The sequence below is a fragment of the Arachis hypogaea genome, chromosome 19, assembly GCF_003086295.3.
Source record: "Arachis hypogaea cultivar Tifrunner chromosome 19, arahy.Tifrunner.gnm2.J5K5, whole genome shotgun sequence".
Lineage (NCBI taxonomy): Eukaryota > Viridiplantae > Streptophyta > Magnoliopsida > Fabales > Fabaceae > Arachis > Arachis hypogaea.
The window spans coordinates 153,579,037-153,597,509 of NC_092054.1; positions in this window are offsets into that span (position 1 = coordinate 153,579,037).

Here is an 18,473-nt window from a genome sequence, read left to right on the forward strand (position 1 = left end):
TTTTTTTAGGACTGTCACTTAATTTTTTTATTTTCTTCTTTTAGTTACTGAACTGTCACAATTTCTGTTATTGTTATTATCATAGACTTTTAATATCTACTATAAACTATGAAGTTGCCCTGTTTGTATTTTTCTAGTTTTCTAGCTGGTGAATTCTGAAAATTCCTTTGGATGCATACACCATGTATATGCAATGGCAGTATACCTAATGAATTAATGATAGAAGCAAATATTGGTGATGATGTTGTTGTTGTTAAAGACACGCACGCCTCATGTGAATGGCAGTTACCCATATTTATGTACCAACAACATTATACTAGCTATTATATGATTGTCTATATATGCATGTCCAAATATACATATACATACAATACAATAGTTGTTGGACAACATTATCTTTTGAGTCTCCTCGTATTTATCTGTTGAATCATATTTATATATAAAAGATAGGATTCACAATACTAATCTTATTTATGAGTATTCAATTCGACTTAATTTATTCGAATAAAATTGATAATTTGATCTGCAGTGGATTGAGTTGAAAATAAAATAAGTGAAACTACAGATAAAATTAAATGTGAATTTAGACTTAATTCTACACAATAAACTTATATCTTTAATATATTTTAGTATTGTTCACATCCTGGTGAACGCTGAAATCTAGGTCCAAATGAGAGGCCCATTTTAAAGGATTGACCCTCATTTTACATAGACATTCCCTCAAGAAGTCGGTTCTTACCACGACTTGCTCTAAAGAAGTCGGGGACGAAGATTAGTTGGTAGATAACTCTTATTCAAATAGGTAACTACCCTTAGAATCTCTCAACCCACTTCAGGAGCCATATCCCAACTTCCCTAAGATACAGGGACGGTTATCCTCCTTAAAAGGTAGAACTACTTCAACGGTTGTTATTGGCTCACCACTATAAATATACTGACACCCCTCAGGTATCACTAAATCCCAATACTCTCTAAACTTGCTTAGATACTTGCTGACTTAAGCATCGGAATGTCTTTGCAGGTACCACCCCCATTCTCTCATGTTTACAAATCGGACGGAGGCTCCTAAACGCAAAACTGCTCAGAGACTTCCTTCCTCAGACGATTTGGCCAACCCACCTAGTCCAACCCATTAATCTCCGGTTACCCAACGTAACAAGTATATAGTTAAAAATTATTATTATTATTATTATTATTATTATTATTATTATTATTATTATTATTATTATTAAGTGGATGGAAATCAAATTCATATCTTCTCATTTTTATTATGATTTTATTATTTTTAATTTTAATAAAAATTTAATTTAATTTTATTAGTATATTCATGTATTATGAAATAATTAAATATTGTGTTTAATTTAAAAAAATAATTTGTTGCAGGTCAGTTCAGATAGGTTCAAGTGTATATTTTAGTATGTGGGTAAGATTAAGATTAAAAAAATTTTAATTAACAAATAAGATAGAATTGAATTAAAAAAAAAAATAAATTTACAAATAAAATTATTGTAAAGTCTAAACCAATAAATAATCTTATTCTATTTTATCTATTACTAACTCTAATAAAAATATTACATATATATATTAAAATCAATCATTATATAATTATATAGAAATATATGTATTATTTAATTAATATTTAATACGTATTTTATATTCGAATTTGGTAGTTAATTTTAATAATTAAGTTTAATGTACTTCTGTCACGCTTATATTCATGTATATTCATCTGAAATCCAATGATGGCCATTGAGTGGGGAAAATAGTGTCATTATCTTATGTCTAAACATAATAATTTTGAAATTAAGTGGATGTCTGTCGCATTATATTTAATTTACTAAAAAAAATAAAATAATATTTAATAAATTTTAAATATTTTATTTTTATTTTAAATATTTTATTTTTTATTAAAAAAAAATAAACAATTTAAACACCAGTGTTTCAATGGACTTGTGGGACTGACTTCTTTCATCAAATTATAAAGACACAAAATATCAATAATAAAAAATATTTAATTATTCTATTAATTCTTATAATTATATCAAATTTTTAATTAAATTTTATATTTAAAAATTTGTAATTGAATCATTTTACTAAATTAAAACTTTCAATTAATTAGGTTATTTCTAGCTATTTTAGGATTGTGTTTTTTTGAAAAATAATAATTAATAAAAATATAATTACAAACTTTTATCTAATATAAAGATCTAATCACAATATCTTAAACCATAAAGAGATAATTTAAATTTGGTAAAATGATAAGAATTAACAAAATCATTAAATTTTAAAAAAAAATACAAAAATACAAACCAAATAAAACGTAACATAAATCATTAGTGTTATTTTTTTCGAGTGAGAGATTGTCCTGGATTATTTGTTTATTTATTTATTTACTTTTATAATTGCTTGACCATTTGTAAGGTATTGACAAGTTATTAAGTTATTTTACATCCATTAAGGCTAGAAACTAGAGAAATAATATCTAAAATTATTTTATATAATATAATATTTATAATTTTATATATATAATAATTATAATTATATATTTATTATATTTAAAATTATATAATTATTTTAATAATAATTAATAAATATTAAATAAAATAATTTTAAATTATTTAAATTAATATTTTTAATTATTTTTCAAACATTATTGTTTACAGTATATATGTTGGTTGAAAAAGTGATGTATCTTTTGCTCGTCTAAACAGGTTTTCCAATTTCCATTGCCATTATTAATTCATTAAATATATATTAAAATACATTAAAGTTCACATCACCTTTTCCCCCTTAATAAGTGGATTGTTAGTTTAAAAGTAGAGTATTTCCTTTTAATTTGCATAATTAATTAAAATGGCGGCTGACCTCATCCAATTCCATGACATGTTGGTTATCTATAAGGCTAGGGCTAACCCTTCTCCTCTTTATAATAATTCTCTAAAAATCTTTATTGGTAAATAAGTTAGGTTAATGAAGCATATAAAAATTTATTTAAGCTATTAATTAAGAAAGAATTATATGTGTGTTGTGCTCTCTTGCATGAATGCATTTTTTCAAAAAAAAAAAAAATTAATAAAATAAAAATGAATTGAATCAAAATTTCAGCCTTCGGTGGTTGTCATTCACGTACACAGCATTAAATTAAAGCTCAAACTATGACACGGAGGCAGCCCTATGAAACATATACCATACATATTTAATTAAAAATGGGGTCCATCATAACATCTAATGCTTACTCCTATTGGATTATTGGATAAAGTCATAGTATTAAGAAAAACATGTTCTCCAATTGTTTAATCGAACTTGATTGTCATACAAGTTTGGTCATCCAATTATATATGATGATTAATCAAATATATATAAAGAATGTGAGAAGGGGCAATTAAGGAGGAGAAAATGGATACAAAAGATTTGTAAACGTGTTAATGCTCATTAATACGACAAGACCAACCATGAACGATGATATTATTTGATAAACTAGAAAGAAGAATAGTGGGGTTGTCACGAACACATTCAATAGAAAATTAGAGCTAAAATTGCATAAGGACATGCACGATTTCTCAATAATTGAGCCATTATTACTACCTAAAAGTTGCAATTATTTTAAGAGAATCTGAAGGAATAATTTCTCTCTTTTTGTGCCTCCATTTTCCATCTCTTTTTCACACATGCACTAACTACTCTAGGCATGCCTTGTATCTAAATGCATGAAATATATAGAATAGTTGGTACGTATTTTGGAGATAAAGTAACTTTGGCTAATAAAATGCAAATAACCTTCAACTTAATTGGTTTTAATTTAGATCTAGATAGCTAAATCTTGCCTTAGATTCTGCTACTTATAATATTATTATATATCTTCAATGTCTTGTAATAACTAATAAGGACCAATCTTAGTTTCTAGAAGGGAGGAGCTGGTAAAAGAGACTAATATCTCTTTATAATTTGTCTATTATAATAAGTAGTCATTATCTAAAATCTTCTATGATATATTACTATATTAATGTCGAAAAAGTTTGTTTAGTATATGCTTTAATAATATTTATTAGAAGATAATCTATTGAAGTTCAACTCCCGTCTTGTGCTAATCTATTGACCAATAATAAATTTTTATATAAAATTCGTATTTACAATGAATTAGTCGTTAATTTACTGAGTTAAAAAATATTATGAAAAAAAAAAAAAAATATATGTCGCGATGGACATATATAGTTAAGACCATTTACATTATTATTGTATGATGATAGGATATGTATCCAAAATTATCATTACATTATTATTCAATTTCTTCCTTACCATCATGAAATGGAAGTCACTAGCTATAATATTAATACACATGAATCACATATCCATCCTTAATGCTAGACACTATTTTTTAATTTATCAGATAATATGGGTACGGCAAGCTACTATATCCCATTATTTTCTATTTCATTTTGGTTGGCAAAATTATGCGAGGCATTATTGTTCTCACAATTTGCAAGAGAATTAGAGCATTCACGGTTATTTTTTCCCAAGGAAAAATTAAGAATTATTAAATAATCTGTATATATCCTTAATAACTGTTAGTAGTACATCAGTACATCAGGGTCGCATTATTCCATAAAGAAAAAGTATACGGCCAGTAATTTTTTGAAATTCTGTCCAGTATGTAGTTAGTAAAAAAAGTAAGTTATTGAATGAAATTTTACACCAATCTCATACTATTAAAATTATTATTGATGGCTATTTGATGGTTATAAATCACAAAAGTTGCTGGTTTTCTAACACTCCTTAATAATTCTTAAAAGATGAATCATGCATTAATTTAGTTATAGAGAGATCATATATATATTTTTATAAAAATATTATTCGCACACTAAAATCAGTCACTAACGTATTATATATTTATATATAAATACATATATATAGTTTAATTTATTTTAAATATATATTTGTATATATTTCAATATGTATTTTATAGTGGTGACTGATTTTGGTGATTGACTTTGTTGACTGATTTTAATGTACATATAGTCAATACTTTTATAATAATGAATTAATAAATTATATCTTTCAAAAATCAATTTAGAGAATTTAATATTTCGTTAACTAAATTAACGACCACTTAATCGTTTGAAAATTATTTTGATTATTAACCCTTCTTTCTTTATTCAGATGCGAATTCTAGAAGTGAGAAATTAGAAAATGTTACGGATCTAGGCCACAAATCTCTAGCCCGAGGTTAGACCCGAACCCGGCTTCCCGGGTCCGACCCGCATCTCTCTTCTAAAAGGCCCGAAAACCGGCCCTCTAGAACTCTCAACCGACTTTCGAAATCAAACGCCTCCCTTATCTTAGCCAAATAAGATAAGATAAGATATTCACCATCACCTCTAAATAGAGGACCCACGTCCCTCCAGGTATTCATTCATCCCTCACACCTTCTACCTCTTAGATCCATTCTGACTTGAGCGTCGGAGTGTCTTTGCAGGTACCTCCCCCCATTGCTCCAGTCAAGCAATCCGGCATCCGCCTCGACCCGCAAGTTCCCGATCCATCTCTCAACCCGTACCGGAGACATCCAGTACATTGGCACCGTCTGTGGGAAAATTGCGCCAACTAAGCCGGAATGGGGGACGTACTGGAAGAAGCCTCCTCAAGCCGGGAGGACTCTCAACCAAAGAATCCGACCCCAGAACACCAAGAGGTCACAAACCAGGGAAGGATAGCAAGTATTGTCCACCATACAAACGATCATATCATCACGGAACCGCGACGCCCCAAGAAAACGGGGGATAAAGCGGCACAAATCATCCAAGATCTCTGCCTTCGGGTCCAAGAACTCGAAGGCAAATTGGCCACCAAGGAAAGACACAACAACGAACACGGAAGCCACGCAACTTCCAGGTCAAAATCTCGCCACGGCAGATCGCCGACTCGGCGACACGATAGAAGAGACGGTCGCAGCACCTCTCGCACCCACTGGAGAGAGAAATCACCAGAACGGCGATACAGCAAAAGACACAACCACAGCACTTCCCGAGACCTGAGTCGTCAGCACGACTCGGACGAAGATCGGCGCCACCGAGATACTAAACGCACAAGAAACGACCACACAATAATGGGAGCTACTCCTTTCACAGAAAGGATCTTAAGAGAGCAAAACTCCCTAAAGGTTTCGACAAACCCACCGACATGAAGTACGACAGAACCAAGGATCCCCAAGAACATCTAACGGCCTCGAGGCCAAGATGAACCTAGAAGGAGTGGCCGACGCGGTCCGATGTAGGGCCTTCCCAGTAACCTAAGCGGGGCCAGCAATCAAGTGGTTCAACGCCCTCCCAAATGGATCCATAACCAGCTTCCACGACATCTCGCGAAAATTCATGGCCTAATTCACAACTAGAATCACTAAAGCCAAACACCCCATCAGCCTACTAGGGGTCACCCAGAAACAAGAAGAATCCACAAGGAAGTACCTCGACCGCTTCAACGATGAATGCCTAACGGTCGACGGACTCACGAATTCCGTCGCAAGCCTCTGCCTAACCAACGGGCTCATGAATGAAGATTTTCGCAAACACCTCACCACCAAACCAGTATGGACCATACACGAGATCCAGAACGTCACCAGAGATTACATCAATGACGAGGAAGTCAGCCAGGTCATCGCCGCCAATAAACGGCAACACGGCAACACCCAGCACGGCAGCTCGGCGCCCCGACATAACCCCCCACCCAGAGAAAATCAGAGGGACCACCCTAAGCCAACAAACGCCAACCGACCGCCCAGAATCGGCAAGTTCTCTAATTACACACCCCTGACAGCCCCAATTACCGAGATATACCACCAAATAGCGGACAGGGGTATCATCCCAAAAGCTCGGCAACTGAAAGAAAGAACGGGCGGCAGCAAAACCTTTTACTGCGACTACCACCGAGGATACGGGCACAGGACACAAGACTGTTTTGACCTCAAGGACGCCCTCGAACAAGCCATAAGGGACGGCAAACTCCTAGAATTCGCCAAAATCATCAGGGAACCAAAGCGCACGGAAAAAGATAGGTCGCCAGAGAGAGAAGGGCACAACCCGAGGACGCAAAAACAAACCCCCAGAGAAAGCTTAGAAGACTACCCGACCATAATAGTAAACATTATCACAGGCAAGGACGTATCAGGTAAATAAAAAACAACACTAAAAAAGGACCTCAAAATCCTGGCCGTCAGGGACCAAGCTCCAACCACCACCACCGGTAAAACGATAACTTTTCTACCCGAGGACTGCCAGCACGGCACCTCGACTGAAGATGCCCCTTTCGTCATCTCGGCAAGAATCGGAACAGGACTCGTCTGGAGAATACTGGTGGACACCGGCGCAGACTCCAACATCCTTTTCCGAGGAGCCTTCGACAAGCTTGGGCTCCGCAACGAAAATCTCCAAACACACCGCAACGGCGTCACGGGACTCGGGGACAACTTTCTCAAACCAGAAGGTTCCATCACCCTCCCCCTCACCATAGGAACAGGCAACCAAAGGATGACAATTCTATTTGAATTCGTGGTCCTAAAAGACTCCACTGCTTACAACGTCATCCTCGGGAGAAAAACAATCAATGACTTCTCGGCCATCATCTTTACCAAATACCTCCTTATGAAGTTCATAACGGAGGACGGCTCCATCGGAACCATCCATGGAGACCGGAAAGTCGCGGCAGAATACGACAACACCAGCCTAGCTCTACGAAAAAAATCCCGCGACGCAGCTGGGATATTCCTAGCCGACCTGGACGCCCGACAAGACGGCCAACCTAGGCCTGAACCGGAAGGCGGCATGGGAAAACTACAAGTAGGGCAAACCAAGGACGAATACACCTTCATCAAACAAGAACCTCCCATATGACCTTAAAGAAGACCTTTCCCAATTTTTAAAACAAAACAGAGACTTGTTCGCTTTTACACCAGCCGACATGCCGGGAATAGATCCCGACTTAATGTCCCACCGGCTAGCCGTAGACCCCAAGGCCAAACCCGTGGCACAAAGGAGACGAAAAATGTCGTCAGACCGAGCGACCGAGGTCAAAAGACAAGTACAAGCCCTACTCGAAGCAAACTTCATCCGAGAACTACCCTACACGACGTGGTTAGCAAACGTCGTACTGGTAAAAAAGTCCAACGGAAAGTGGCGAATGTGCGTCGACTACACGGACCTCAACAAAGCCTGTCCTAAAGACGCTTTTCCCCTACCAAACATCGACGGATTGGTGGATGCCGCATCCGGACACCGATACCTCAGCTTCATGGACGCATACTCCGGCTATAATCAAATACCCATGCACCGACCCGACGAGGAAAAAACGGCATTCATCACCCCCGACGGAACGTATTGCTACACAGTCATGCCCTTCGGCTTGAAGAACGCCGGAGCCACCTACCAACGAATCGTTAACAAAATATTCCAAGATCTGTCCGGAACCAAACTAGAAGTCTACATAGACGACATGCTCGCCAAGACCGACTCCGGCGATCAACTCATCAGCGACCTCAAGGTCATCATGAACACACTACAAAAGCACCAAATGCGACTCAACCCGACAAAATGCGCTTTCGAAATGGAGGCTGGGAAGTTTCTCGGCTTCATGATCACACAACGCGGAGTTGAAGCCAACCCAGAAAAGTGCCGCGCCGTCCTTGAAATGACAAGCCCAAAAAATGTAAACGACATCCAAAAGCTCACCGGCCGACTAACAGCACTATCTAGCTTTCTCGGAGCATCGGCTCAAAAAGCAATCCCCTTCTTAAAACTAATGAAAAAAGGAGCCCCCTTCAAATGGGAAGTAGAATGTGAAGAAGCTTTCCAACATTTCAAGAAAGTCCTAGCGGAACCACCAGTCCTCGCCAAACCCGAAACAGGAGAGACTCTCTACTTGTACCTCTCCATAGCAGAAGAAGCACTCGCGGCGGCACTTATCCTCGAAAACGAAAAGAAAGAGCAAAAACCCATATACTTCATAAGCAAAGTCCTTCAAGACACGGAAACCCGCTACTCGCGCCTAGAAAAGCTAGCCTTCGTCCTCCTCACGGCCTCCCGACGTCTACGACAATATTTTTAGGCCCACCCTGTGGTAGTTCGAACCGACCAAGCGGTTAAACAAGTACTACAAAAACCCGACCTAGCGGGCAGAATGCTAGCATGATCCATCGAACTATCCCAGTTCGATATCAAGTTCGAACCCCGATACGCGATCAAAGCACAGGCCATGGCCGACTTTATCGCCGAGATGACGCCGGGAAACTCCACCCCTCGAATCATGGAAACTACACGTTGACGGCTCCTCGAACGTCACTTCCGGAGGCGCCGAAGTCATTCTCGAAAGTCAAAACGGAGTCGTGATCGAACAGTCAGTACGATACGAATTCCCAGTCTCAAATAACCAAGCAGAATATGAGGCCCTCCTGGCGGGCTTAGCCCTAGCCAAAGAAGTCGGAGCAAAGGTCCTGGAAATAAACACGGATTCGCAAGTAGTCAGTTCCCAAATTAACAGAGACTACCAAACGCGAGATCTCCTGCTACAACAGTACCTTGCCAAAGTTAACAAATTAAAAGAAGAATTCAATCACGTAACCATACGGTACGTCCCCAGGGAGTGTAATGCCAAGGCTGACCTCCTCTCTAAACTAGTCAGCACTAAACCAGGACACGGCAACAAATCCCTAATTCAGGAAGTCATCAAATCACCGTCCATATCTACGACGGCTAACACCTACCTAACACTCTCCAACCAAGGATCATGGACCTATCCCATCCTGCAATATCTCCTCAAAGGAACACTGCCCAAAGATCCCAAAGAGGAAAAAAGGACAAAAAGGGAAGCCGCCAACTATACAGTCGTCGCAGGACAACTATACAAACGCGGATTCTCGCAACCCCTACTCAAATGCGTCGAGCCTGGGGACACGGAGTACATACTCCGCGAAATCCATGAAGGTTGTTGCGCCCACCACGTCGGAGGTAAAACCTTTGCCCAAAAAATTATCCGGGCTGGCTACTTCTGGCCCACGGTCATCCGAGACTCCATGCAGCTAGTAAAAAACTGCGACAAATGCCAAAGGCACGCCAATATCCACCAAGCCGCCCCACACCAGCTCAGCATCATATCGGCAGAACGGCCATTCGGCACCTGGGGGATCGACCTTGTCGGACCTTTCCCCACGGCACCTGGCCAACTCCGATATCTCATCGTCGCCATAGACTACTACACTAAGTGGATCGAGGCCGAGCCCCTGGCCTCCATCATGGCAACCCAATGTCGAAAATTTCTCTGGCGACAGATCATCACCTGATTCGGGATCCCTGAGATCGTCATCTCGGACAACGGAACCCAATTCGCCGACAAAAAATTCAGAAAATTCCTAAAAGGACTATGCATATCCCACTATTTTAGCTCAGTCGAACACCCCCAAACGAACGGACAGGTGGAATCCGCAAACAAAATAATAGTCAAAGGACTCAAGAAATGGCTCGACGAAGCCAAAGGACTATGGGCAGACAAACTCGGATCGGTCTTATGGTCGTACCGCACGACCCTCCAGACAGCCACCGGGGAAACCCCCTTCCGATTAACATACGGCACGGAGGCTGTTATCCCAGTAGAGATCGGAGACCCCAGTCCACGGAGAACGATCGGGGGTAATGACGAAGAAGCAGAACGAGACCTTTCAGATGAAGTAAGAAGCATAGCCCATCTCAGAGAGCTAGCCCTAAAACAGAGAATCAGCCTAAGATACAACCACGGAGTCATCCGGCGAGAATTCGCAACTGACGACCTCGTCCTACGACGAAACGACATCGGTCCCCCAACCCCAGGAGAGGGAAAACTCACCTCCAACTGGGAAGGACCATACAGAATCAAGGATGCAATCGAAAAGGGAGCATACAAGCTCGAACGGCTTAACGGCAACGAAGTCCCGAGGACATGGAACGCCGCCAACTTACGACGATACTACACTTAGACCGACCTCCCTAGGTCACCCATTTTCTCTTTATCGCTTATGTCTTTTCTTCACTTATCTTCTCTTTACGAATCCTAAATTTTTTATTTCGCTTAAGTATCAATCCCGGGTACTCTTTCCCGCCACATACGGAGGGTTTTAACGAGGCCCGCCAATCAATAAAATTCCATTAAAAGCTATCCCTATTTTCTTTATTTTCTAAACTGTCCCAAATACGGAACAAAAACACGGCCACCACAGAAGGACCGATCACCCCCAGGCCCGAAATACGGATATCCATATAAAAACCGACCTCACGACGGTCCGCTCACCCCAAGCAGGGAACAAATGAACAATAGAACAGCTTAAAACGGAATACAAAAAGAGGCCCGAACAACCCAAAAATCATTAAACGAAGTTTAAACTACGAGTTCACGGTTACACGGCCCACGGCCAACCAAATACCCAAAGCAAAAACTAAAGTTCAAAGCAAAATTCAAAATACAAGATATAAAGCTACTCAAGGTCGACAATTCGGCCATCGCAGATGGTCTTGAAAGCCCCCATCACAGACACGTCCACACCCGGATCCAACACCAAGGCCTGAGCCTTCATCGTCTCCTCAGTAGCAGCAATCGCATCCTTAGCATCAGCCAACAACTCCGACTTCTCCCTCTTCAGAGCTGCAACCTCAGCCTTTAAAACCTCCAGCTCGCTAAGAAACACGGCAGCTTGAGAACCCGCGTCGGAAGCCCGTTGTCACTCCGCGCTCAGTTGGGAAAGAAGTGAAGACTCTACCTCGGAAAGACGAAGGATCTCCGCCCCAGCCTCCTCGGAAGACTTCACCGCTTTCTCCCTCGCGACCTCGGCAGCCTTGAGCTGCTCCTTCAAATTAGCCACCTCAGCGTGCGAATGACGAAGTTTTTTGTCCAACAAACCAACCTGAGCCATCACAGGTTCGGCCTTCCGAACAACAACAGCAGATCGGAGGAGGGCACGATACACCGACTTAGCCTGGAACGAAACATCAGAATCATCGAAAAATGGCTCCGTCCCAGGCATCAGGTGCTGATCAATAAAACCCAGAAGCATCAAAACGCCGATCCATTACACTGGGCACATCACCCTCCTCCTCAAAAGTCTCACTGTTAGGCTCCTCGGGCCTCTTCCTCTTCCGAGAAGCCTTGGCAGCCATGACCACAACGACTTCAGGCGAGTTCGCGAGACCAGGCGAAGCCTGAACATCAACCTGCACCCCCGAAGAGACCACCTCCTGAGAAACTGGCTGAGAATCCACGGCAGGATTCGAAACAGGGGTAGATGGAGACGAAGACCCCTCCTCCCGACCCATCGCTGCCTTCAGCCGCGCCAAAGAAGTCAAACCACCAGCCATTTCAACTGAAAAGAACCAAAGAAAAATTTCAAGTTACAAAAACGGGAGAACAAACACGAAAAACGAGAAAGAAACAGTCACACACCAATATACGTCTGACAAGCCTCGGGATCCCCCATGACGTCTCGAGGATTTAACGGGCGCTCGCCAAACAAATGCCACAAGACATTGGCAATATCCTTATCCTCCGAAGACAGACCATCATAGGAGACCTTAGTCAAAACCGACGGTCCGGCGCGGAAATTCCAATAGGTCGGAAACCGGCGCACGCCCTCTAAAGACAACCAAAATGGATGATGCCCCCGGACAGGGCGCACCTTAAAATACTCTCTCTTAAAACCATGAAAAGAGTCTTCAAACAAACCGAAAATGCGGCGATGAGGCTGAGCCCGAAACGACATATACCCTTTCTTATGCTTCCCCTCCTTAGACGGAAGAGTACATAAGAATAGAAAAAGGAAGACAGGAACCGAAGTCGGGAGATCAAGATACCGACACACAAGCTCGAAAGTCCGAACGGCTACCCAACTATTCGGATGAAGCTGAGACGGCGCCACGGAACACCGACTTAGCAACTCCTGAACAAACGGCAAAAAAGGAAGCCGTACGCCAAGCCGAGTAAGCATTGATTCGTAAACCCACATCCAGTCCGGAACAGTGGGCGAATCAAGGTTCAAATAGCAAACGCGCTCATCGGCGTCCGGAAGGGCAAGCTCGTACTGCCGCTCCATGTCGCCACCGCCACAAATCGCCCCCTGATCACGGAGGCATTGAAGATCGGCCTCCGTCATCCGCGACGGGACGCCCCATACGTCGCTAGTCACCCAAGTATAGCGAGTAGGGACGCCCCTGGAAGGGGCTATTGGAGTACCCACACCCTCACTCCTCCGCCGATGCATACCTAAAATAGGGAGGAGCACCACCATCAGCCTACTAAACCTACGCAGAAGCAAGGAAGACAACCAAAACCCTACTGCCACTAACAACCCAACACAGCGGTGCTCAACCCCTCTAAAAAACAAATACCACCACCCAAAACACAAAATGCAGTACAAAAAGGAAATGGCAAAACAATACATAGGCAAATACAAGACAATAAAAAGTAAAAACAAGGAAAAGCAGAAGAAAACCAACCTAACAAACGCAGGAAAAGCCTGGGAAAAAAGCTGATGAACGCAGAAGCTCCACAGCAAAGCAAACGCCCAAAAACACCACAGAGAAGAAGAACAGTTTTTCAGAAGAAGAGAGAACGAAAGGAAAATGAACTGATCAAGGGAAGCAAGGAGGAAAACTAAAAACAGTTTTCAAAAGGGCTAGGAAAAGACACGAATAGCCCTAAGCAACAAAAGGCGCGTAGGGGCAATAAAGGAAAACGTCCCTTCACATTAAATGCCCCTCGAAAAAAGAAACTAATAAAGCACACCTCGAAAAACGCAACAGACGCAGTAGATACGGAAGAGTCACGTCACACCAAAACGGCCGGACGAAATCTTCTGCAAAGACAGGTCCGAGGTACCGACCTCCCTCCGGAGAACCAAATGACAACCCGAGAAAAACGAAAGACCTAACCCGCGGTCAAAACCATATCTCCCAGCGACAGACCGACCTTGCTCGCTCTCCTGCTGCGGGGGTAACTGTTACAGATCTAGGCCACAGATCCCTAGCCCGAGGTTAGACCCGAACTTGGTTTCCCGGGTCCAACCCGCCTCTCTCTTCTAGAAGGCCCGAAAACCGGCCCTCTAGAACTCTCAACCGACTTTCGAAATCAAACGCCTCCCTTATCTTAGCCAAATAAGATAAGATAAGATATTCACCATCACCTATAAATAGAGGACCCACGTCCCTCCAGGTATTCATTCATCCTCACACCTTCTACCTCTTAGATCCATTCTGACTTGAGCGTCGGAGTGTTTTTGCAGGTACCTCCCCCCACTGCTCCAGTCAAGCGATCCGGCATCCGTCTCGACCCGCAAGTTTCCGATCCATCTCTCAACCCGTACCGGAGACATCCAGTACAGAAAATAACTCCGAGAATTACATAGATGAATCTTTATTAGTAGCTAGACATTGCGGGTTTGAATTGAAGGGCCACAACTTCACAATAGACAAATTAGACTATTAGCTTTAGGTTCAACGACTCCTTTGTATCCATATGGAAATGGAAACTTCAATTTGGGTTATTAGAATGTATGCATATAATATATTATATATACCTATCAATAACATTGCATGTAATATATATAGATCATGGATTATTATATATTGTTAATTCAAAACCATAATGTTATTATAGCTCATCTTAATCAGCGCCTCAAGTATCTTCTTCCCAATAATTTAATTGATTGATTTCTCTTTTGCCGTAAATTTACGAGTACATATAGAACTATTTATTTACTATGATTTCTCATTACATAACATAGACTACCAAAAAATAAATAAAAATTATAGTATTATTATTATTACAGAAATGTTTGATAATAAAAAATAATAAAAAATTATTTTATTTAATATTTATTATAATAATTAATAAATACTAAATAAAATAAAAAAAATTTTTGGTCTCTCTGACTTTATCGTTATTATTATTGTTAGGCGTAAAAAAGTGCATGCGTGATGTTTTTTTAATGCAGATTGAACTTGGCAATTGTGATTACCACGATTTGCAACTATATATATTTTAAAGCAATAATGATGATGAAGATCTATATCTGATCTACTAGTGTGTTACCCTGCGAATGTTATAAAAGTTGCAACGATTCTGCTACGTTACCAACAACATATCTGTCAACTTTTGCCAACTCTTATTTATAACTGTATTTTATAGAAGTGTCTTCGTAGATGTGTCTAATAAAAATATTCTTTTTATGGTTGTATTTAATAGAAGTATTTTTATAGATATATTTTTTGGATGTGTCTCTTTATATATATATATATATATATTTAAAATATATTAATTAATTATTGTTGACAATAAATTGACAAATAATATATTGGTAGTCTATACTTTTCCAAGTTGCAATCATGGTGGATGGTGGACCCTCAAGATGGTGCCATGACAATATTCAAATCAAATGTATGGTTCTAGTGACAAAATTAAATGTGTTTAGAACTTTAGATTATTCAAATTTCAAGCAGGAGCAATAATAATGTTTCGTCCTCAAATCAAATGTTCAAGAATTAATTTAAGAAAAAGAAAAAAACAACATGGGTTGTTGTGTATATATATATAGTAATTTGATTATTTAATATCATATTTAATATGAATATAGACACAAAAAAATGTATCAAAATTGTTCTAAAAAGTTTATACTTAATAAATATTTCAATAAAAATGAAAATATCTATCTACTTAATATATTAAAATTGGGTTTTCCCAATTAATAAAAGTAAGGCGTCAATTCTTCATGAATCCATTTTTTCGCCAAAATGAATGCACTATTTTCTCTTATAAATTTATTTTATAAAAATATCTTTATTATAATTATACTATAATTAGCATTTAAATAATAATGCATAATTATACTAATTTAAAAAAATATCTTTATTATAGTTATATAAAATCCATTTTTTGATTATTATGAACACTATCCTAACTAACTCAATCTTGTTACGTAACTAACAAAGATTTTATCAATTTTTGCCAATTTTTATTTATAGCTGTATTTAATAGAAATATCTTTATGGATGTGTCTAATAAAAATATTTTTTTTATGACAATATCTAATGAAAGTGTCTTTATAAATGTGTTTCTTGAATATGTCTCTTTATACATGTGTCTTCTAATGGAAGTATCTTTAATATGAATTATTATTGATAATAAATTGGCAAATAATATATTAGTACCCTATATTTCTCCTAACTTAAAATGTTACATGGTATAAGTAGTTTTTTTTATATCGTTATATATAGACTTGACCTAAAACTAGGGAGAAAGAATTTAATTTGTGAATTATTTCTTTTGTCATCAAAGATAAACACAAATTAAATAAAATATACATCACAATAAAATAATCTAAACAACTAACAACCAAAATATAATAACAGAGCCTTAAACAAACAGATTAAAATTATATGACAAAACATAAATAAATTTTTACTTATATATTGCTTAGCACTCTAAATATTGTGTTTGTCTTTGCTTTGATTTTCTCCCAAATGATTTCACTATGTTAACTACTCATATCATTCTAATTTCACAGTCTCACCTCATTCATCCCACCTTCGTTACCATGCACTTTATATCTATGTAATTCACTTTACTCAATACTCCAATAATTATTATTTGTCATAGCCACATTCTCTATTATTTTCTTGTCTTAAAATTATTGGTGTTCCTAAATCTGATCTCAATATTTTATTCCATGAATTTTATTTCTTAGGTTTCATTACTCACAAGACATATTTTTTTTTTCATTTAGCCATCCTACTATATTCTTGTTATCAATAAAAATTACAATGTTTTTTTTTTCTTTAATCTTTAATTCCTGCAGTAACAAATAAAATACTAATTTTATATTTGTAATAATAGCCTTACTCTCAAATTTTTCAAGAACATTTTTTTCATAAAACACTTTATCATACTATAGAAATTTTAAAGTATCTACCAACAACAAAATTATAATAAATAAGAATATATATTTTAAGTAACCACCAAAATTACTCTCCGAATTCTCATGTTCTAAATTAAATAGGGTGTGGTGTTGATACAATGATATCAAAATAAATTATACACTATTATTGGATACTATAATACATCCATACTCCTTTGACGGTCATAAGAGCATTTATTTTTGAAAAAAAATTTACGTTAACATAGACTTCACAAGATTACAAAATCACATTGCGACATATCTTGCAAAAACAAACAAATATAATAGACAAAGAATGTGCAGTTGTATGTGAATTATATTGCAACAGAAATCCATTAGAGAAATCCATCAGACATATACAACATGTAATGAAATTACAACAAAATAATTACAGTGGTTGATCCAACTCTGCGAAGAAAGAATAGTCAATTTCAATTACAAAAGTATGATAGGCAATGAACAAAAGTGAGATCAGTCCAGAACACACTCTTTCTTTAAGATTGTACCACTTGAACTGTAATGGCACCATCAAACAAAAATGCAAAACCATAGACACCTAGAAATAAACACAACAAAATAAATATCAATAAATTGTAAGATATACAAAAAAAACATTTAAAAGAAGAAGAATTATTTAGTAAAACAGATACAGAACACAACTTTTAAAGCTGCATAATAAACATATAAAGAGAAAGTTTCAAAAATATTATAAAATGGAAGGATAGACAAAAAAAGTTACTGCTTCACGTTGTTGTCTAAAAAGATGATGTTATAAACGCCAGTTCAGGAATGGTAATAGTATGACAATTGATATGTTTCATCTGTAATGATAAATACTAGACTTATTAAAAAATAGGGGGAGACTCACATCAAGATGCATGAAACAACTTTTTTTAAAGTTGGTAACATGTCACACTGTGATTAGTAAATTTTTAATAACCGATTAATTATTATTCTCCAAACTCGGTTTTTTAAACCAAGTTCGACGCCATTCGGTTTAAATAAACCAGTCCTTGGCATGCTTAATTTTTTTTACCAACCGAGAAATCCCGGCCCCCTGAGCCCCACCCAACCCAACCTAACCCAGAAGATCTGCATCGATCTCCTTCTTCCTCGAGCCAGAGGTGCTGGTTGCCTGGTTTCGTTGATCGGTTCTTCTCCCTTATCGCAGATGCCATCCAACTTCTACTCTCTTGCAGCTCCTCGTGTCCCAAATGGTCGTTTCAGGTCCCATTCCTCCTTTTCGTAGCGCCACTTCTCCTTCTCTTGCTTAGTTCAGTTCGTCTTCTTCCCACGGGTCTGTCCGTGTTGGTGCTCCGGCGACGCAGCGATTTGGATGAGGGACCCAGCGATGCGATGAGAGAACTCTATTTCCCAATATGCGACTTGCCTCCTCGCCATTTCCCATCCAATTGATGCCTTCGTTAGCCTGCTTCCTCGCCTTTGCCTGGATCTTCGCCGGCGGTGATGCTGTTTTGTCCGAGGTTCATCGTTGTTTTTGGAGTCTAGTTAACACTCA